Source organism: Pelophylax lessonae (genome assembly GCF_965119305.1).
Source record: "Pelophylax lessonae genome assembly, chromosome: 11".
Taxonomy (NCBI): Eukaryota; Metazoa; Chordata; class Amphibia; order Anura; family Ranidae; genus Pelophylax; species Pelophylax lessonae.
Genome location: NC_138778.1, coordinates 57,671,226 through 57,693,947, shown reverse-complemented (window position 1 = coordinate 57,693,947; position 22,722 = coordinate 57,671,226). Strand labels below are relative to the sequence as shown.

Here is a 22,722-nt window from a genome sequence, read left to right as displayed (position 1 = left end):
TTAAGGCCCTTCTCTAAAGGGGATCTATGGGGACCCTGCTCCAAAAGGGGATCTATAGGGACCCTGGCCTGCTCTAAAGAGGGATCCATGGGGACCCTGCTGTAAATGGGGATCTATGGGAGACCCTGCACTAAAGGGGATCTATGGCATAGACCCCCCTTTAGAGCAGGCCAGGGTCCCCAAAGATCCCCGTTTACTAGAGCAGGTCCCCCCATAGATCCCGCTTTAGAGCAGGCCAGGCAGGGTCCCCCATAGATTTCCTTTAATGATAATGATCTGCTTTAAAATTCTGGACTGGAGCTAATGAGGACACACACAGTGCAGACTGATGAGTTGACTCACATCTCATGAGTCAGGGGAAGCTGGGGGGGGCATGCTGTGCACACTGAGACCGGCGGGCTCAGTTCTTTCCATTCTCTTTCCTTCTCTGAGTCCTCTGCTCTGTCTGCCAGAGTTTTATAAAGTGGTAGGATTATAGTTTTATTGCTGGAATACATCCCTTTCTTTATGCATGCCAATATTCTGCCTGCTTTGGCAGCTGCCACTTGACATTGAATGCTATTGCCTAGTCTATCCTCTACTAAGACTCCCAGATCTTTCACCATTTTTGATTCCCGCAAAGGTTCCCTCCCCCCCCCCTAAAGTGTATTGTGTTTTTATGTTTTTAGTCCCCAAGTGCAAAACCTTACACTTCTCCACATTAAACCTCATTTGCCATGTCGTTGCCCTCTCTGTTATTTTGTTCAGGTCATTCTGTTGGATATCTGCTTCATGCTGTGCAGTTATTGCCCTGCCAAATTTTTGTCATCTGCAAAAACTGATATAGAACTACTGATCCTGTCCTCAATGCTGTTTATGAATAAATTGAACAAGGTTGAACCCAGGACTGAGCCTTTGGGGACCCCACTTACCACCCCAGACCAGTCTGAGTATGTGCTATTTATTACCACCCTTTGGATATGCCCTTTTAGCCAGTTCCGTATCCAAAAGCAAACCTTGCGGTTGATGCCTGCAGACCTTATCTTATAAATTAAGCGCTTGTGGGGAACTGTATCAAACCCCTTAGCGAAATCCAGGTACACCACATCCACTGGTCTCCCCCTATCTAGCTCACAGCTCACTTCCTCGTAGAATGTTAAGAGATTGGTTTGACAAGAACGCCCATTTGTAAACCCATGCTGATTACTGCTGATGATGTTGTTGTCTTTAGCAAACTCTACGATATAGTCCCTTATCATCCCCTCCAGAAGTTTACCTACTATTGATGTCAGACTGATAGGCCTATAATTTCCCGGGACATGCCTCTGGCCTTTTTTAAATATCGGTATCACGTTAGCTTTCCTCCAATCCCCCGGTACATTTCCTGTCATAATACTGTCATCAAAGATCAGGAACAGTGGTCTATATATAACCTTACTAAGTTCTTTGAGTACTCTCGGATGTACGCCATCCGGGCCTGGTGATTTATTTGTGTTAATTTTATCCAGCCTTTTCCTGATTTCACCCTCTGTTAGCCATAGCGGCAAGTGCTGTGTATTACTACTAACCATGCAGTCATGGTCAGTGTACCCTTCCTTTTCCTGTGTAAAGACTGAGGAGAAATAAGCATTAAGCACGGTTGCTTTTCAGTGTCCTCTGTAACCATCCTCCCATCATTGTTCATTTTGTGTGCAATATGCTCTGCCCTAGTTTTTTTTGCTGTTGATATATTTAAAGAATTTTTTTGGGTTCTTTTTACTATCCTCCGCTATTTGTCTCTCAAAGTTGATTTTAGCCATTTTGATTTCGTATTTACTTTTCTTATTTGCCTACTTGTATTACTCGAAAGCCGATACTGTGCCCTCTGATTTATATTTCTTGAAGGCCATTTTTTACCCCTAATAAGTTTTTTAACATTACGGTTTAGCCAGCCAGGTTTGGCTTTGTCTCTTCTAAATTTATTTCCTATAGGAATGCACTGTGAGATGCATTTGTTTAATATGTACCTAAAGCATTCCTATTTTTCTTCCGTGGTTAGTGTTCCTAGGGTTTTGTCCCAGTTTACCCTTTCCTTCATTGAGCACAATTTGGGAAAGTTTGCCCTTCTGAAGTTTAGGGTTCTTATGTTGCCCTCTTGCCTAGTTATATTGTTATTTACGCTAAATGTGATCATCCTGTGATCGCTAGAGCCCAGGTTGTCCTGGACTCCAACCTCCGAGATTAGGTCTGGGTCATAAGTGATCAATAGATCCAGCACTGCATTTTCTCTAGTCGCAGAATCCACCAACTGAGACATGTAGTTGTCCTGTAAGGTTTCCATGAAGAGACGGGCCTTCTGTGAGTATGTAGTCCCCTCTTCCCAGTCAATGTCGGGATAATTGAAGTCCCCTAATATGATGATTGATCCCAGCTTTGCCACTTTACCCAACAGTGATATAAATTCCAGCTCTACCTCCTTCCTTTGGTTGGGTGGCCTATAGCAAACCCCCACAATTACTTTTCCCTTTACTTCTTCCCTATGGAGTTCTACCCACACAGATTCTAACTCCATACTCATCCCTTCCATTATATCACTCCTCTCTATCACCCTTACATTATTCTTGACATAGAGACATACCCCTCCCCCTCTTTTTCCTACCCTGTCCTTCCGGTACACCGAATACCCTTGGATATTGGCCAGCTAGTTATGTGAGGGGTCAAACCAAGTTTCCATTATTCCCACAAGGTCTATGTCCTCCTCATGTACTAACATTTCCAACTCATCCATTTTATTAGCTAGGCTCCTGGCATTTGCATATACCCCTCTTAATTTTGTGAAAGTTGATAGTGAATGGTGATTATTTTTATTCCTGTTTGGTCTGAAGTTTTCCCGCACAGACCCCCCAATTGACGTGATGGAACTACTGTCGCTGCTGTCTCTAATACTGCCTTCTGTCCTTTGCTCCCTCCTGACTAACTCTACTTCTGAGCCCTCCCCCCGTGTCCTATGGTTTAGTGGTACATTGGCGCAAGAAGAGGTCTCAGTGTGGGCTAGTCCTGGGGACCCGGGGGGGGGGGGGAGAGAAAAGGGGAGGGGAGGGGGAAAAAACAGGGGTCAGGGGGTCCCAAGTTCAGGGGGTAGCTGTCCACTGTAGCGGTTGCCGGCGGGAGAGACAGAATTAATCTCTGGGGGGAGACAAGAGGAAAGAAGCGCAGCGCCTTCTAAGTGCAGCAAGACATTTATTGAAAAGTAAAGCAGTATCACACTCACATATTGTAGGTGAATGAGAGGCAGTTCAGCAAGATGTGTGGGTCATCTGGGGCATCACTGGAGCGAGTCCTGGTGGTGGAGGCTGTGGGTCCCGATGAGAGAGGCAGGGGGGTCCTGGGATCCTGACGTCAATCCTAGCAGTGTATGTTTTGCCTTTTATGTTGAATTCTTTCTGTCCATGTTGTATGTGCTTGCAGGTAAGACATAGGGCTTTGTGACATTGGTACATCCCAATGAGTGGGATAAGGCATGGGGTAGCTGTGGGGGTTTTTTGTTCTTGTTTAAGTTTGCTCAGGGCTACCAGAGTTTTGATGCTTCTGGCCTTTCGGTAGGAAACCTTAGGCTTGGGGGGGGGGGTTGGATTTTAGGTGGGGGTCTTCCAATAGGATGGGCCAGTGTTTGGCAAGGATCTGTTCCATTCTACGAAATTTGACGTAGAATTGGATCGTGAAGCATATAGGCTGCGTTGTGGGTGCGTCTTTGGGGGTGGGGACGGGAATGTTTGTGTACCGAGAGTAAGCTTCATTGATGAGGGGCTGAGGGTAACCCTTCTCAACAAATTTTTGAGTTAGTAGGCTGCTCTGTTCGGTGTAGTCGTGTTTCTTGGTGCAATTTCTTCTGAGTCGGCAGAATTGACTCTTGGGGATGTTTGAGATCCATCTTGGGTGGTGACAGCTTTGGAAATGCAGGAAAGAATTGCCTGCAGTGGGCTTGGTGTAGTTTTTGGCCAATATGTGTTTTCCTTGGTGGTATAGTAGGAGGTCTAAAAAGGCGAGTTCTGTGGGGGTCACATACCGAGGTGAATGAGAGATTGTAAGTGTTGTTGTCGCAGTGACTGACGAACAGTTGGAAGAGAGGTTTCGGGGCCATCCCAGATGACAATGATGTAATCTATGTATCGACCGTAGTAGATGATGTGGGCGGCAAACAGATTATTTTGCCAGATGTTGTTGGCTTCCCAATAACCCATGGTGAGGTTGGCATAGCTGGGGGCAAAATTTGCCCCCCATAGCTGTGCCAGTGACCTGGAGGAAGAACTCTCCATTGAATTCCAAGTAGTTTTTGTGAAGGCAGAACTCTGCGGCTTTGCTGATGAAATTGGCTTGTTATGGGTTAATGGTGGGAGCCTCCATGAGAAAATGGGTGACGGCTCTGAGGCCTATGTCATGGGGGATGGAGGTGTATAGGGAGTTTACATCGAAGGATGCCCACATGTAGGATGGTTCCCAGGAGTAATGGGAAAGTTGTTCAAGGAGGTACACTCCATCTCTGATGTATGCCGGGAGATTCTGGGCTAGGGGTTGGAGGAATTGATCAACGTATTGGGAGAAGGGGCTAGTTAGGCTGTCCATGGCGGCTACTATAGGCCTACCAGGTGACTTGGTGGAATTTTTGTGGATCTTGGGGATGTGGTAGAAATACAGTGTGGTGAAAAAATCTCTATTGAAAAAAGCCCATAACTTCAAACCTTCTACCAAGTGGTTTACTCTGACATTGTTAAACTTTGCCAGTCTGCCCCTCCCACCCATCCCAAACATTCCAACCTATCCCCCGGTGAGAGACAAGCCCTCAAGCAGCTCACCCAGAACCCCAATCTTGTCATTAAGACGGCTGACAACGGCGGAGGTATAGTAATACAAAAAAAACCGACTACATAGATGAAGCCCACAGGCTCCTTTCAGACACTTCCACCCACCATAAGCTCAACCGAGATCCTCTGATCCCATTCCAAGCTGAGGCTCGGTCTTTGACTATGCAGGCACACGAGGCCGGCATAATCAATAAACATGAACTGGCTTTTTTCAATAGACTTCTACAACTGCTCATCAGAATATGTGGTCTACTGCCTCACCTGCCCCTGTGGTCTGTTTTATGTAGGGAGAACCATCCGGACCCTAAGAAAATGGTTTGGTGAACACCGCCGCCTAGTCGAGGCCGGCAAAGATAAACATAGTGTGCCCAGACACTTTGCCTAACACCACGAACAATCGTCCACAGGTATGCGTGTCTGGGTCATTGAGTCCATCCCCAACTCATTCCCACAAACAGAGCGTTTCAAGCAACTGTGTCACAGAGAAACGTTCTGGATTTACACGCTCTACACCCTCGCGCCTGGAGGCCTGAACGAGGAAATTGAAACAAACCCCTTATTGTAACGCTTCTCCATGCACCTCACCCACATTCTTCCCATCCCCCTTCCCCAGTCTTCCCCCCCCCCCACATGAAAACCCCCCCAAAAATAAAACCCAAAACCCCCCCACGCAATATCACCCCCTCCAAATCTCTCGCCCCCCCATATTAATACACTTATCCTACCCACCGTTCCTAATTATACCAAACCTTTTCTCGTCCAAATACCCCCTCTACCCAGACACCCACTACCATTCCCTCCATTTCGTCCTTAATACTCTTTCCCAACTCTTATTAGCGCATCCCCACCGCCCCCCCTTTTTTATGATATAGGGGTCCATGCAAAACACCACCAAACCCCCCCCCCCAAATGCCCCCCACCTTCCGCCTCACCACTGTTATGCGCCTTTTCTGTGTCCTTCAGTATCAAACATACAGCTATGCACACCTGTGACACTTACACACACCCCCCCCCCCCTCCTCTTCATCATCCCCATCCCTCTAATCTGCAACCTTTTTCTGGTCATCCATTTTTAAGTTTTCATTTATATATTATATTTTATTGCTCTTGTCCTCCTTCCCTGTCACTCAGCCATATTAGTTCCCACTCCTTCCGTTTTTTGCCTACACACTCCCCCTAGTGGACATACACCGATCCTCCACCTCTTTCAGCCATCCACGCCCCGCCTTTTGCCTTCCCAGGCCACCGTCCAAATCACAGCATAAATGCCCTTTTCCAATATGGCGCATTCACGGCCTGAAGAAGGAGCGCATGCTCCACAAACGCATCGCCGTAGCGTCCCGCATCACCGCCAGGAGTGACGTCAGGATCCCAGGACCCACGAGTGCCAGCGTTCCACCAGCTGACGGGGAGTTCACGGACACCACCGAGGCTGCCCCTGCGCAAACGGAGGAACCCCCCTGCCTCTCTCATCGGGACTCACAGCCTCCACCACCAGGACTCGCTCCAGTGATGCCCCAGATGACCCACACATCTTGCTGAACTGCCTCTCGTTCACCTACAATATGTGAGTGTGACACTGCTTTACTTTTCAATAAATGTCTTGCTGCACTTAGAAGGCGCTGTGCTTCTTTCCTCTAGTCCCTGGGTTACAAACATCCGACTTACAAACAACTCCTACTTCCAAATGAAGGGAGACAACAGGAAGCGAGAGGAAATCTACCCCTAGGAAGAGTTATCATGGGAAAAAGGTGTCTCTACTGAAGTTTTATCACCAATCCTTGTTTTCCACAACCAGGGCTTTTTTTCAGCTGGAACTTGGTGGAACTCAGTTCCATCACCTCTGGCTCAGGTCCTCTGCTTTCTGCTCAGCACTATCACTTGTAAACACGGAACTCCAGCTTTTGTGTTTACAAGTGACAGCTTGTCTCCCAACGACTCCTACAGATCTGATCTCCTGAGCGGCTCCCACTAAGTCCGGATGGGGACATGGGAGATGTAGGTGCCCAGGGTGCAGTGTGGGTGACCACACCCCCACTGGATGATCTCCCTGCAAGTGAAAAAGGTAGAGCCACCTATAGTGTGTGGGGAGGTACTAGAGCTGGCTGGGTGCTACAGCTTAATACAGTAACAATTGTTAGACATGTGGAAGATGTTGGAGCTTTTAAGGTTGGGTGGGGGAGAGTGGAGGGGGGGTTTCATGCAGATGTCAAAGCTGAAGAGGAGTGAAGGTGAGATGTGGATGGGGATGCAGAGGTAAGCAGCTGTGGAAGAAGGCTTATCTGTGCACTCTTTAAGAGCCGGTTCACACTGAGGCGACACGACTCCTTACTACTTCGGGGGCAACTTGTGCAGTCCCGTGCACCACGACTTCGGAGCGACTTGCAGGGACTTCACATAATGGAAGTCTATGCAAGTCGCTCCGAGGTCGCCCTGAAGTAGTACAGGACCCTTTTTCTAAGTCGGAGCGACTTGTGTCGCTCCTATTAGAACGGGTCCTGTAGCGGTCAATGGACCGCGAGGGAGCGTGACTTGTCAGGCTGACAAGTCGCCTGACAAGTCGCACTAGTGTGAACCGACTCTAAGGCTCTTCCACTCTTAGTGAAATGTGACCACCCCAGTATTGGATGCAGTTTGGGGGGTGTGTGGGGGGTTTGCGGGGTTTTTTTTTTTATTTTGGAGGGGTCGTGGTTGAGTTCCTGCATCTATTTTCTGAGAAAAAAAAGCCCTGTCCACAACAACCCAAAATTTTCTAAATCCAATTGTCTCAGGGACAGAAAGTGAGGAGAAATCTTCTGAACAGGGGCACAGACAGCAAAACAAATCATACAGGGGTGTCAACCCTTCCCTATGATATCCAAAAAACTAAAAAAATATTCTTTTGGCTGGAACTACACAAAAATATACCTGTTCTGATTTACAAACAAATTCAACTTAAGAACAAACCTACAGACCCTATCTTGTTTGTAACCTGGGGACCGCCTGTACAAGTAAATGCTGCCAGCACTCCCTCCTGTAAAGCAAATGTTTTATATTTTTTATAATGGATAAAGCACAGGTTCTCTTTAAATAAAAAATGTGTATTTATTAATACATTAATACATGCTTGCTATCATTGTTTTTTAGTATACATAGTTTTTACTTAGTATAATTTTTGTTTGCTGCCATTGTGAGTTGCTATGCAGTGTATTTTTTTGGAGCAAATTTCAGGACTCCTGTGGCTTAGCATTATACGTTTGTATTTAATGTCTTCATGTTGTGCTTTTTCCACCTCCAGTCTCTATTACATGGAGCTGCAGCCTCAGGGTCTGTTATGTGTCCAGCTGTGTGGTCTGTGGGAAAGAGGAGGAGCGGAGCGTTCTGTGTGTGTGTGTGTGTGTGTATGAGAGTGTGTGCTTTATATAAGTCTCTGCAGCCCCATCATTGCTGTAGTGCCAATTCAGGATCTGCACAGCATCTACAATCTATAAGTGAGCACAGGGGTTAGGTAAGTGAGAACTGAGTACTGTGTAATCAGGGGAATAATATGCTTTTAATTCTGCAATAGACTATAATGAATCTGTTTGCTTTTCTTATTACCTGTGCTTTTATTTCTCCATAGCTCAGACTTTTTGTAATTTTCCAACCAATATATATCATATGAATTACTCTGTATTACTAAAGCTTGTATTATTACTTTTAACTTTTAATAGGTAGACACATTAATAAGTCAATAAAACAATCCAAATAGAATGGATGTACTATAGAGTATCCTACAACAACCATTGACCATCCACATTTCACTGGTTCATAGAAGTTAATAAAGCAATCCAAAGAGAATGGATGTACTATAGAGTATCCTAGAGCAACCATTGACCATCCACCTTTCACTGGTTCATAGAAATCAGGAAAACAATGGATGATTGTTTGAAATGGATTACTTTGAGTATTGCCCTTTGCTTTGAGCAATATGACATTTTGGAACTTGAAATCTATGCCTTTCATCTCAGTAGTATGGAGTCACATACTGTATTAGGTATGTCTTGCAGTGATGTAGCTGGAAATGACAGTACTCATGGCTTGCTCAGTTCATACACAGGCAGGTATCATGATGAATGACCATTCTATAAAAGATCACTGATCCCCTATGGGGCTGTCATTTCTTACTTTTACAGTAATTCCCACCCCCAAATTGTTTTTCACCTGCTTAAAAACCTTTTTTATTAACAGAGTTTGAAAATATTTCCACTTTTTTTTGGTGATAATTTTTGTTACTTTGTTACCCGTGTCCTGCTTATTTATAAAGGCGGGATCCTACTCAAATCCTAATCCATTTTATTGAATGATATATGCTTCATTACACAAAGTGGGAAGGAAGTGGACCAGCTGCCCATAGCAACAAATAACATTTTATTCATCAAATAATAGGGGGATTTTTGAGCAACAATACTACTCCCCCCCCCACCCCCCAGTTGTTATTCTCCAGATTTTATAACTCATCATCATATAACCTGACATTCTATATGGGTTCCTGGCTCATCCACACTTTATTTCTGTATCTCAGTTGCTCTAGGAAGATTAACATAATCCCAGTACTCTCTCCTGTACTGATTTCATTTTTTCGGAAGTGAGGTTGATTCAGGAGGATGAGGTTGTTATGTATTTAGTTCTCTTATCAGGAGTAAATGTAGAGTTTGTAGCTAAATGAGGTTCTTTTATATGGATGAACAGGCAAGCAAAGGCAGGATATGGCGATACAGTTGTTAATCATTGATGCTCAACTGCAAATATCCTATCCGCAGTCAAATTATTCAAACTGCCTATAAATCAGTGAGCACTTCACAAGTGTATTCTAGTGCTGCCTTTTCCCTTCCAGAGGAGTCAGATGCAAGATTGAACATACCCTGCAATTTACAGACATGATTTGCTTGGTTCTAGGAATCTTAGCTAAACATTCCTAACGAGAGCGTCTCTTACTATATGCTTTCTAATGGACTTTTGTTTCAGCAAATTCCAACAAGCTTTTCCAGGTCAAAAAAAAGATGATGATTTTTTTTTCTATTTTTTGCAGATTTAAAATTAAAATGGTAGAACAGCACATCCATATCATAACAAGCAGAATAGGATAGTATGTGCTGGTTTGATTGTAAAATAATAGGAATGGTTAAAATCCATCAGTTGTTTTTTTTCTGCCCCTGCCTTTGGTTGAGGAGATTTGCCTTCACTTCCTGCACTGAAAAAGCAACGATAGGAGAATAAATTTCTTGACACTCTTAGTCCTGGTTCCCACCAAATGAAATCGCTCTATTTCAGCACGATTTCCAAGTCACTGCTCAGTGCGATTCTTATGTGCGGCTTGCCGACATCTGTGCGACTTCATGCAGAGATGTCAATGCAAGTCGCACATGAAGTCATCAAAAAAAGTACAGGAACCTTTTCAAAATCAGTGCAAGTCATAATCACACAGATATGAACAGTTCCATAGCCAGAAATAGAGTGTGATTTGTCATGCAATTTTGATCTGTCAAATCGCATGACAAGTTGCACCGATGTGAACAGGACTGAAGCCTCGTACACACGCAACGATTATCGGCCGACCGATCGTCAGACTTTTGTCCAGAGTGGTGTTTTGTTGATTGGAATGTGCCTAGACTGCACACAAATTTTCTCGGCCAACAAAAACCAACTTCAGAAGTGATGTCATGTGCTGGTTTACTTTCCGTGTGTTCTTTCTTCTCTGAGCATGCTCAGTCTTGCTCATCAGATTTTTGTCTGCCGAAATCTGTACTGACTGACGGAAAATCGGCCAATATGTTGACGGCCAATAAAAATTTTATAGCCTGCACACCAGATTTTTTTCGGACGAAAAATCGGAGTCGGTTGTCGGAAGCATCATACTAACAAGCAGAAAATCGGCCGATCGGACGTTGGCCGAAAATTCACGGCCAATTATCGACGCGTGTGTACGGGGCTTTAGTTGTTACTGGAACGAGTGACCTCAATTAAAGATTTCCCCTCAGCGCCTGTTCTGTTGACAGCTCTAAACTTTTGGATCTACCATAACTTTCTGTTTTGGTGACAATGGCCAACATGACATTTAAAGAGGGTGAATCTCTCCAGCAAGGATACATACAGCAATGAATACCTTAGTGGGGTTCTATTCTTTCCCTGCTTTATTCAAAACCAAGAGAAGACGTTCTGGCTTAACGTATACTTTAAATAATTGTATTCATACAATTAATCTTTTTAGTGCATAAGCTCTATGTTTACCTGTGCTGCATTTCTCTCACATCTACAGAGGCAAAGGATAAAAATGCACCATCAACTGAAGTGCAGAAATAGACTTTTCATATAAGCTCTCTGAGACCGCATGTGACAGGCAGCCCAATTGTCATTCTATTATATGATTTTAAAACATATTTGAAGACAAGCACGTATTAGAAAATTTATAATGCAGTGAAAATGATTTGCTGTAATGCAGTGCACCTGGAAAATATTCACATTGCTTCACTTTTTCCACATTTTGTTATGTTACAGCCTTATTCCAAATTAATAAATTCATTATTTTTCTTAAAATTCTACAAACAATACCTCATATTGACAATGTGAAAGAAGTTTGTTTGAAATCTTTGCAAACTCATTAAAAATAAAAAATGAAATAAAACACATGTACCTAAATATTCACAGCCTTTGCCATGACACTCAAAATTGAGCTCAGGTGCATCCTGTTGTCACTGATCATCCTTGAGATGATCTACAACTTGATTATAGCCCACCTGTGGAAAATTCAGTTGATTGGACATGATTCAGTTGATTGGATATGATTTGGAAAGGCACACACCTGTTTATATAAGGTCCCACAGTTAACAATGCATGTTAGCACAAACCAAGCCATGAGGTCCAAGGAATTGTCTGTAGACCTCTGAGACAGGATTGTATCACGGCACAGATCTGTGGAAGGTTACAGAAACAGAAAACTTCTGCAGCATTGAAGGTCCCAATGAGCACATTGGCCTCCATCATCAAAAAATGGAAGAAGTTTAAAACCACCAGGGCTCTTACTAGAGCGGGTCGCCCAGCCAAACTGAGTGAACAGGGAGAAGGACCTTAGTCAGGGAGGTGACCAAGGACCTGATGGTCAGTCTGACAGAGCTCCTGCGTTTCTCTGTGGAGAGAGGAGAACCTTCCAGAAGAACAACTATTTCTGTAGCACTCCACCAATCAGACCTGCATGGTAGAGTTGCCAGACAGAAGCCACTTCTTAGTAAAAGGCACATGACAGCCTGCCTGGAGTTTGCCAATAGGCATCTAAAGGACTCTCAGACCATGAGAAACAAATTCTCTGGTCTGATGAACAAAGATTGAACTCTTTGGCCTGAATGGCAAGTGGCATGTCTGGAGGAAACCAGGCACCGCTCATCACCTGACCATTACCATCCCTACAGTGAAGCATGGTGGTGGCAGCATCATGCTGTAGGGATGTTTTTTAGAGGAAGAAACTGTGAGACTAGTCAGGATCAAGGGAAATGCAGCAATGTACAGAAACATCCTTGATGAAAACCTGCTCCAGAGTGCTCTGAACCTTAGACTGGGGTGAAGGTTCATCTTCCAACAGGTCAATGACCTTAAGCACACAGCTAAGATAACAAAGGAGTGGCTACAGGACAACTCTGTGAATGTCCCTGGAGAGATCTGAAAATGGCTGTGCACCTATGCTCCTCATCCAACCTGATGGAGCTTGAGAGGTCCTGCAAAGAAGAATAGGAAAAACTGCCCAAAATGAGGTGTGCCAAGCTTGTAGCATCATACTCAAAAATACTTGAGGCTGTAGTTGGTGCCAAAGGTGCTTCGACAAAGTATTGAGCAAAGGCTGTGAATAGTTATGTACATATTCGTTTTTTTTTTTTTTTAATAAATTTGCAAAGATTTCAAACAAACTTCTTTCACATTGTCATTATGGGGTTTTCTTTGTACAATTTTGAGGAAAATAAAATTTTTTAATCCATTTTGGAAAAAGGTTGTAACATAACAAAATGTGGAAAAGTTGAAGTGCTGTGAATACTTTCCAGGGGCACTGTACATAATAGCTAGCCAGGCTTCACGGATCATTCCATCAATGAAAGACAATTTATGGCTCTAGGCTTCTGTTGTTTGCATCCTGTTTTTTTTGCTTTTCTGTTGGATCAATCCACCAAAAATGTGATATTTCAGTTACAGGTGGGATTTATTGTTCTGGGTCACAAGGGAGTAAAGATCCCTCTGCCATTGCTTCTTCCTCTCTTCTCACCCACCTTGTTTTATTTCAGCTTTGCCAAGCATCGTGTGTTCCTGTTTACATTAGAAAATAATTGAAAAATAAGTCCAGTGAGGACAAGGAGACCCCACATAATCTTTACCATATATGAAACTTAAGCTTGCACATATGAAAAGCTGTCAGGTAATAAAAAATAAATAAAATTGTACAGACCAAAATATGTAGGCAACCCTTGTTGCTCTCTCCTTCTAAGAATACTAGTTAGTCTAAAGGCCCCAATGCTTTTTGGTAAATCTTTTTATTGATTTTCAAATAAAAAATAGGGTACAGGTAAAAAGCTCATGATATTGCTTGTAGAATGGATGCAGAAAATATTGGAGAAGATGAGGGAAGGGAAGTAGGAGAGTTATGGGGGAATGAGTGGAAGCTATGGCAGGGATTGCTATCTATTTTATGGGCATTAGTACTGTGTGAACATCAAGTGGTGTTGTTGATTAAGATGTCAAGAGGTTTTGGAATACCTGAGAGAATCTAAACATGGATCAACTCCACAATGTGTGGTGGAATAGGTCCATCCTATCTGTGTCTCCTTCTATGAGGTTCTTTGCATGCATTAGGTCATTCATGTTTGGGCTCCAATGCTTTGAGTTACTGGCCCTGAACTTTCTCTGTTTCAAGTATTTTTATTGAAGAATGCAAATGAGTAACAACGTTTGACATACAGAATAATGAGAAAAAGTGCAATCAAAGATTGGTAACAGAGTATAATAAACAACTGTAACTACAGATAAATCATGAGGGTTGGTAGACAAGGGGAGGTAAGATGGGTGTTCATGAGAGAGTGGTGACTGGCGCTGCCAACCCACAGGCACCCCGTAAAGGGAGCTCGCTGTGCCTAGGCGGGGAGGCGCAACCAATCAACTGTTGTACTGGAAGGGAACAGTACCCAAGTTTACAGTACCGTGTTGGATGGGGCAGGGGGGTGAGAGGAACCTTACGGGTATCCAACCAAACAGGAGAAACATGGGTTACAGTCAGCCAGAATGAGGGAGTAGGTTGTATACGATAATCATTTAGCCGTATTTAAAATCACAAGGCATAACCAAACTGTGACGTTGTAGGTGCTACAACATATGCATGCAGAAAGGAGGAAGTAGGGCAGGGAAGGGGGGGGGGACAGGGAGAAGGGGGTAACAAGAGGGGACAAGGATAAAGGGGGAGAGGGATGGATGGAGGGGGGGAAGAGGAAGGATCACCGGGGGGGGGGCAATACATAAGGGGTGGAGGTATTGAAACCCCAGATATGGTTTAGGGCATCAATAGGGAGTTATCAAAATTGGGGGAAAGAAAATTGTCAACCCATTATCTGGCTTTACATTCAAGAGAGCCGGGAGGGGGTTGGGCGAGATTGGCTTGTCCATCAGGGTGGAGAGAATATGGAAGATGGCCTGCCAAAACTTTTGCCCCATTGGACAGGTCCACCAGATGTGCATGTGTGTGCCTGCATCCAGGCAACCCTGAAAGCATGTTGCAGAGTAGGAGGGTGAATATTTTGCACTGCGTGCGGGTACTAAATACCATCGCATTAGCACTTTGTAGTTTGTTTCCGAGGCTACTATTTTTTGTGAGGCCGCTTTCGTTGTTTGCCAGATTTTGGGCCAATCTTCAACATCTATGGAGGACCCTAGATCTTGTTCCCACTTAGTAGTATATGCGGGAGGAGTACGGTCAGGGGAGTCGGTGAGTATGGAGTATAGCAATGAAATAAGGCCCTGGGTATGTGGGTCATGGAGGCAAGTGTGTTCAAAAGAAGTCATGTTGGGCAAGGAAGAGTCAGTGCGGATACATTCAGCCAGAAAGTGCTTAATTTGTAGATAGCGAAAGATTTCTGAGCTTGGTATGTTAAAAGATTCACAAAGCGTTGGAAAAGGCTTAAAGGAGTTGAATGTGATCAAGGAATGTGCTCTAAGAAGGCCAGCTGTTGCCCAATTACGGAATGTAGATGGGGCTTCCCAGGCTGGGGGGAAGGATGGGTTGTGTAGAAATAAAAGCAGAAGGTTGTGGGGCGATTGGAGCTTATGCTTAAATTTTAGGGTATCCCAAAGATGCAGGGAATGAAGTAAGATAGGATTCGACACTGACCGACGGTCAGGCGGTGTCAGCCATAATAAATTAGCAACATAGAGGGGATTGCATTCGACCTTTTAGAGGGGCACCCAAAGGGGGATTTCTTGGGTGGCATGCCATTTGGTCAGCTGGGCTAATTGGGCCGCCTGATAGTACTTGACATATTGTGGGAGACCCAAGCCACCTTGGAGTTTGTGGAGATGGAGAATTCTGCGTGAAACTCTGGGTCTGGTCTTACCCCATCGGAATAGATACAAGATTTTAGGCAAGACAGCCATCTTGGTAACGGTGATGAGTCCTATCCAGGCAAGAGGCAATGGAGACCATGATGCCATCAATTTTGTTAGGTGGTGTAGCATGGGGGGCTAGTTGGCTGCAAAAAGCTCTAGGGGGTCTGCTGTCAACTTAATTCCTAGATAGGGCAGGTAGTGTGTCGCCCAGGAAAAGGGAAGTACTGTTCATAGTTGTGAGAGGAGGGGGGGGGGGGTAAGGAGACATTGAGCGCTATCAATTTTGTGGGGTTAATAACTAGACTGGAGATTTTCGGGAACTGGGTCAGGGTAAAAAGAAGATTAGGGGCAGAGGTGAGAGGGGGACGTGAGGAATAAGAGGATATCATCTGCGAATAGGCATAGTTTGTGGTGATGTCCACCAGGTTTGAGGCCTTTAATATCAGGGCTAGGGGTTCAATTGCGAGTGCAAAGAGGAGAGGGGATAAGGGGCAGCCTTGCCTGGTGCCGGATTTGATAGGGAAAGGAGAAGATTGAAAACCTGCGTAGCGGACAAACGCTGACGGGTGAAGAATAGAGTGAGGAGATCCAGGAAAGAAAGTGAGGACCAAAACCCCATCTGTGCAATACAGTTTGTAAGTAAGACCAGGTCAGAGAGTCAAATGCTTTCCTTGTATCAAGGGAGACAAAGCAAGCAGGGACGTTACGACGACGAGCAAGATAGGAAAGATGTATGAGTAGGTTGTCTCCAGCTTGCCGGCAAGGGATGAAGCCTGTTTGGTCTTTATGGATCAGCGATCCTATGATCGGGTTAAGGCGTGTAGACAGTATTTTGGCCATCACTTTTATGTCAATGTCGAGAAGAGATATTGGGCGGTAATTGGACCAGGAGGAGTTGTCAGCTTGCGGTTTAGGTATCATGGAGATGGCCGCTTTGAGGGAATCTAGGCCAAAGGAGTGGCCTTTAAGTATAGAATTATACGCCTTAGAGAGCATGGGGGTTAATAGGTCAGAAAAATGCTTGTAGTAGGAAGCGGTGAAACCGTCAGGGCCAGGTCTTTTGTTAAGCTTAAGGCTTTTGATCGCATTACCAATTTCTAGGTCAGAGATAGGCTGTTCCAGGGCATCACTTTGGGAATCGGATAGGGTGGGCAAGGTAACACCGGCGAAAAGCTCGGAGACTTGGGAATCAGTCGGGGGCTGAGACGGGGAGTAAAGTTTGGAGAGATGGTGGCGAAAGGTTTCAAGAATTTTGACGGGTTGCTAGTGTAGGTTGTGGGGGAAGTTTTCAAGCGGATTGGTTTTCGGGTGATGGTGGCGTTGCGAAGAGAGAGGGCAAGGAAGGTGTCTGGTTTAGTCGCTTTAGAATAAAACCTATGCTGGGAGTGTCTGATTTGTTTTTCGGGCCGAATCAGTGAGGAACAGGTCTAGTTCCAGAGTGGCCTTGTCAAGAATCTTCTTATTCTCAGGGGTGGGGTGTGCTTGTAAACAGTTATGGGCCCGGGTAAAAGCTGAATCTAGGGCTTGATAGGTGAGTCAATGTTCTTTCTTACGTCGGGATGCTAAGCTGATGAGGGTACCTCTGATCACAGATTTGTGAGCTTCCCAAATCGTGAGTGGAGCAACATCGGTGGTGTCATTGCGAGTGATATAGTCTTTTATTGCCGTAGCTACTTCAATTCTATGGGAAGGATGAGCAAGAAGAGTATTGTTCAAAGACGAGGAGAAATTATGTTGTTTGTGGATTTGGGAATCAAAAGAGGAAACTGCATTGTGGTCAGACCAAGGAATTGGTAAAATAGATGAAGCCAAGAGAGAGGGAGAAGTTGCCACAGAAGTGAGAATATGGTCTATACGTTTTGTGAAGATTAGAATAGAAAGTGTATTGGCGTTTGGATGGGTTGTGTTCGCGCCATGCGTCGACTAGAGAATGAGTTTGGAGCAGGTGCTGAAAGGTGAGTGGATGTGGGGATAGAGAGGGTGTCACGGGAGATTTGTCCAGAAAAGGATAAGAGGACCTGGTTAGAGTTTCCGCAAAGAATAGACATACCTTTCTTATGGTTTTCAACAGTTTGAAGAAAGTGAGAGAGGAAGGAGTTCGGGGTGGAGTTGGGTGCGTAGTACAAAGCCAGGGTCACGTCTGTGTCCAGTAAAGTGCCAATAAGTATAAGGTACCTACCTTCAGGGTCCGCAATAGATGTATGAAGCGTGAATGGAGCAGTCCGATGAAAAGCTATTAAAATCCCCCTCTTCTTGACAGTAGCAGAGGCTGTGAAAAACTGAGGGAAAGAGGCAGTTAGGTAGTTAGGGGTATGTGAGGCAGAAAAGTGAGTTTCCTGCAAACAGGCAACATGCACATCTAGCGAGGCAAGCGAGCGGAAGGCCTTGCAGCGCTTCTGTGGGGAATTAAGACCCTGGACATTAAGGGTCAAAATGTTCATGGCGGCCATGGGTTGGTAGGGAGAGAATAGCCAAACTTAGAAAGTGTGGGTATGGGGGTCGGACCCCCCCGGCGAGCAAAGGGAAGGGGAGGGAAAGGCAGAGGAAAGAGGAAGGCGGAAAAGCACAGAGAGGGAAGGGAAGAGAACAAAAGAGACATTGGAGTAGACAGAGATAATCGCAAAGTCAGGGGGAGGAAAAAAATAAAAACTTTCCGTCAGTGCAGAGATTGACTGTCTGCACTGAGGGAGGTGAATAACCTCTGGAAGTCTCCAAAAGGAGGGTTCCATAGGTGAGAAGGGGGCAGCAGTGGCAACCGACAGGTGACACAGCCGCTTATAAGTATTGGTAGTAGGCAAGATGTATGGTGGTGACCAGGGGAGACATATAATAGCATGCAGGTATCAGCAAAAAAAGCATAACTCAAAATAAGTCTGATAAGTCTGGCAAGCAGGAGGAGGAGCCTCAGGTAGGGGCAAGTGCGAGCCCAAAAAAAAAAGGGGGGGGGGAATAATGTTATTCAAAAATGTGGTAAAATGCGGTATAATACCATCTTAGGTGACTTAGCAGAAAAGTGGGATAGAGTAATTTGAAGATGGAGTCCAGCAGATCAAGAAGCCATCCAGGTTCGAAGAATCAAGTTCCCACGCTGAGTGACAGTCAAACTGTATTAGGAGACAAACAGTGAAGGAATAACAATTAGGGATGATCAAACGGTTCAGGTCGACCATCGGTTCGACCCGAACATTGACTGTTTGAAATTCGGCCGAATTCCGAACTTTTTGCGGAAAAAGTTCGGAATTCGGCAACCAGAACCGACCAAAATACAATGGGACAGGAACTGGGCTTTAAAAGCCCGTGATTGGACCAGAACCATCAGTAAAAGCCAATTGAGGGGGCAGGAGGATGCTAGAAATGTGATTGGAGTGACTAGGGGGTCCAGAGGCCAATCAGTAGTGAATACGCCCCCCAGTATATAATATAGCCCCGCCAAATCTCTAGCACTGTAATACAGGGGCTGTGGAAGAGAGTGGAAGCAGTTCTGTTACTCCTGCTTCAAAAGTGTCATTTAGCAATTATTAGTGTGAGGAAAGGGATATCTAGTGTAGTTAGGGTACTATTTTCCACTATAGTTAGAATCAATAATCTAGTTTCTGTAGGGAAAGTGTTAAGTGTCAGGGTGACCGTAGTGTAGTGTAGGGTGAACTGACTCTGACTGCTATGGCAGGGTGACCAAACTCTTCCATGTCAGGGTGACCGCCATAGAAAAAAGATCATTTGTATTAGAATTGCAATAGAGCAGGCATAGGGCTCCGCTACTTTCACACCTGGCCTTTTTTGTTGCAGGCGTTTATTGGGCTTTTTTGTGGACGTCTTTGGAGGCAGGCATGACATCTGAACTTCTGTGTAGGGGTATATATACACACACACATATATGTATATATACACATACACACATATAGGTGTGAAAGTAGCAGAACCCTATGTCTGTGCTAATGAAATTATTTGCAGGCATAGGGCTCTGCTCCTATCACACCTATATGTGTGTATGTGTATATATACATATATGTGTGTGTGTATATATACCCCTATACAGAAGTTCAGATGTTATGCCTGCCTCCAAAGACGCCTAAAAATGCCCAAAAAAACGCCTGCAACAACACACCTGGGCGTCTTTGGAGGCAGGCATAAACAATTTTAACTTTGGTTTATTATTCAGTCTCAAGTGACAGTCTCTGGCACTACTGTCAGGTTACACTGAGGTAATACACTCAGTCATCTTAGATCTTCCCAAGTTTCTTGACTAACAGAGACAGTTTTACAGCAGGGCAAGAAAAGCATTTCCCCAGGTGTTTTGTCATAGAATGACTGCATAGACCAAGGATTCTTTGGAGGAAAAGCAGGGGTTCTGCTTTACATGCAAAAGGTTTATGCTTGATTATACTTAAAATATGTTAAAGATATATTAGTGCTGAATATACATAGGATGTGTTATGGTTAAAGAGTACAGAGCATAGTGTGCACTATGGATTATGATCCATTTTCCCAGTGGGGATGTGATAGCGTTCTTCCTAAGCCCTCCGGTCCTGTTTTTGACCTGACATGTACATAGCCGGGAAAACCATTAACATGCACAAGTTGTTGGCAGGTTAAGACATGCTGCAGAAACAAAGTAAAAAAGACAGTAGCATAACGTAACTTACTATGAGCAGATTGAATCACTCTTAAGTAAACTCTTATGTAAAACGTATTAAAGATAGAATCTCTAGTGGCATTCTATATCGCAAGTATGACTTAGAATAAAACATACACCATATTACCAAAAGTATTGGGACACCTGCTTTTAAACACACATGAACTTTATTGGCATCCCAATCGTAGTCCGTAGGGTTCAATATTGAGTTGAACCACCCTTTGCAGCTATAACAGCTTCACCTTTTCTGGTAAGGCTGTCCACAAGGTTTAGGAGCGTGTCTATGGGAATGTTTAACCATTCTTCCAGAAGTGCATTTATGGTCTGGCACTAATGTTGGAGGGAAGGCCTGACTCGCAGTCTGTGCACAAATTCATCCCAAAGGTGTTCTATTGAGTTGAGGTTGAGGTCAGGACTCTGTGCAGGTCAGTCAAGTTCCTCTACCCCAAAGTCGCTCATATATGTCTTTATGCACTGGTGTGCAGTCGTGTTGGAACAGAAAGAGCCAACCCCAAACTGTTCCCACAAAGTTGGGAGCATGAAATTGTCCAAAAATGGCTTTGTTATGCTGACGTCTTAAGAGTTCCCTTCACTGGAAATAAAGGGCCAAGTCCAACCCCTGATAAACAACCCCGCACTATAATCCCCCTTCCCCCAAATAATTCTGACTAGTGAACAAAGCAAGGTCCATAAAGATATGGATGAGCGAGTTTAGGATGAAGGAACTTGACTGGCCTGCACAGAGTCCTGACCTCAACCCGATAGAACATCTTTGGGATGAATTAGAGCGAAGGCTGCGAGACCTTTTCGTCCTACATCATTCCCTGACCTCACAAATGCGTTTCTGGAAGAATGGTTAAACATTCCCATAGACACACTTCTAAACTTTGTGGACAGCCTTCCCAGAAGAGTTGAAGCTGTTAGAGCTGCAAATGGTGGGCCAACTCAATATGGAACCCTATGGACTAAGACTGGGATGCCATTAAAGTTCATGTGCATGTAAAGGCAGGCGTTCCAATACTTTTAGTAATATAGTGTATCTTGTTAAGCTTTAATTTCAATTTTTACCTTTTAAAACTTTTTTCAATGAAATTGACAATTTTGCCTTTTTTACATGCAGTGGTGTGAATCGGTCACAAAGGAAACAAGGCATTTTGCCTAGCCATGTGGTGAGATTGCACTGGAATAACCACCCAGCACAGTCCCACAGCATCTGGTGTGAATGGATTCTTAACCTGCAGTACGCCACCCACTTCATTGATGCTGGGTTAGCTTAGAATTACTGTCAACTGTAAATGGTCAACAATTTTTTCTTCTGGTGTCACAAATGGCTTCTTAACCACTTTGCCGCTGCTCAATAACTTTGCCGTGGCTCGATAACGTCTGGCGACGTAGACCTACGTCACCAGACATTCCCCCCTCTCGGCGGCGCGTGCTGCTGCTCTTCCCCGATCGTCGGGGAATCGAGTGTGGAGATCCGCCTGCTTGTGTAAACACAAGCGGGTGGATCTCCTAAGTGACAGGTAGGGTCAGATTGCAGGGTTCAGCATAGCTGAACCTGCGATCTGTCCTTGTGTCACATAGTCCCCTCCCCCCACACACGTCAGTAAGCACCAGGCATACATTAACCCCTTGATCACCAATAAAATTAACCCCTTCCCCGCCAGTGTCATTTTTACAGTAACAGTGCATATTTATAGCACTGATTACTGTAGTAATGTCACTGGTACCCCCAAAAGTGTCAAAAATGTCAGTCAAGGGTCCGATCTGTCCGCCGCAATGTCGCAGTCCTGCAAAAAAATCGCAGATCGCCGCCATTATTTGTTAAAAAAAAAACACCAAAAATGACAGAAATCTTTCCCTTAGTTAGTAAACGCAATAACGTTTGCGCAAACCAATCAAAATATGCTTATTGCGATTTTTTTACCAAACATAGGTAGCAAAAAACAAATTGGCCAAAAATTTAAAAAAAATTGATTTTTACATTTTTTTGGGGGGAATTTCATATAAAAAAATGTGAAAAATATTGTTATTTTTTCAAAATTTACGCTCTATTTTTGTTTATAGCGCAAAAAGTAAAAATTGCACAGGTGATCAAATACCACCAAAAGAAAGCTCTGTTTGTGGGAAAAAAAGGACGTAACTTTTGTTTGGGTACAGCGCTGCACGACCGCGCAATTGTCAGTTAAAGTCGCACATTGCCGAATCGCAAAAAGTGGCCTGGACGTAAGACATCAAAATCCTCCAGTGGTAAAGTGGTTAAGCCAACCATAGATGGATCGAATCTCGGCCGTTCCCTGCTGAACTCCAACCATCTATGGGCAGGCTGGTTGTGCTGAAGTCAATGCATCGATCGACTTCAGTACAACCAGCTTGTCGGATTTTCTGAATGCGATTACTCCTGGGAGGGAATAGAGCTATTTTATTTCCTGCAGCCCATCATCTACTGTCCTTGTGACAACTGTACGAGACAGGTTTCCTTTATAATTACTTTTTAAAATGTTAGTGTGAGTATCTGGGCGGAGGGGGGATATAAAGGAGACAGATAAGCTTTGTGCCTGTAATTTTCCTTTTTTTCCAAGTGTAAAATGTACAACATATTTGTACCAACGGCTGCCTTGGTGTTGACCAAAGCTTGTAACAGATTGACAGGAAGCTTAAGGGAAGGTTGAATACTAT

The 22,722-nt window shown here is 44.4% G+C and overlaps 1 protein-coding gene across 1 annotated transcript in view; it reads left to right on the top strand.

The window, feature by feature from the left end:
* Positions 1 to 8,162: 8,162 nt before the first annotated feature.
* PLTP (phospholipid transfer protein) overlaps positions 8,163 to 22,722 on the top strand; it is a 122,144-nt gene continuing 107,584 nt past the window's right edge. The window contains exon 1 of the mRNA XM_082272065.1: positions 8,163 to 8,307. The gene's annotated coding sequence lies outside the window, so the exon portion shown is untranslated. The remainder of the gene's footprint in view (positions 8,308 to 22,722) is intronic.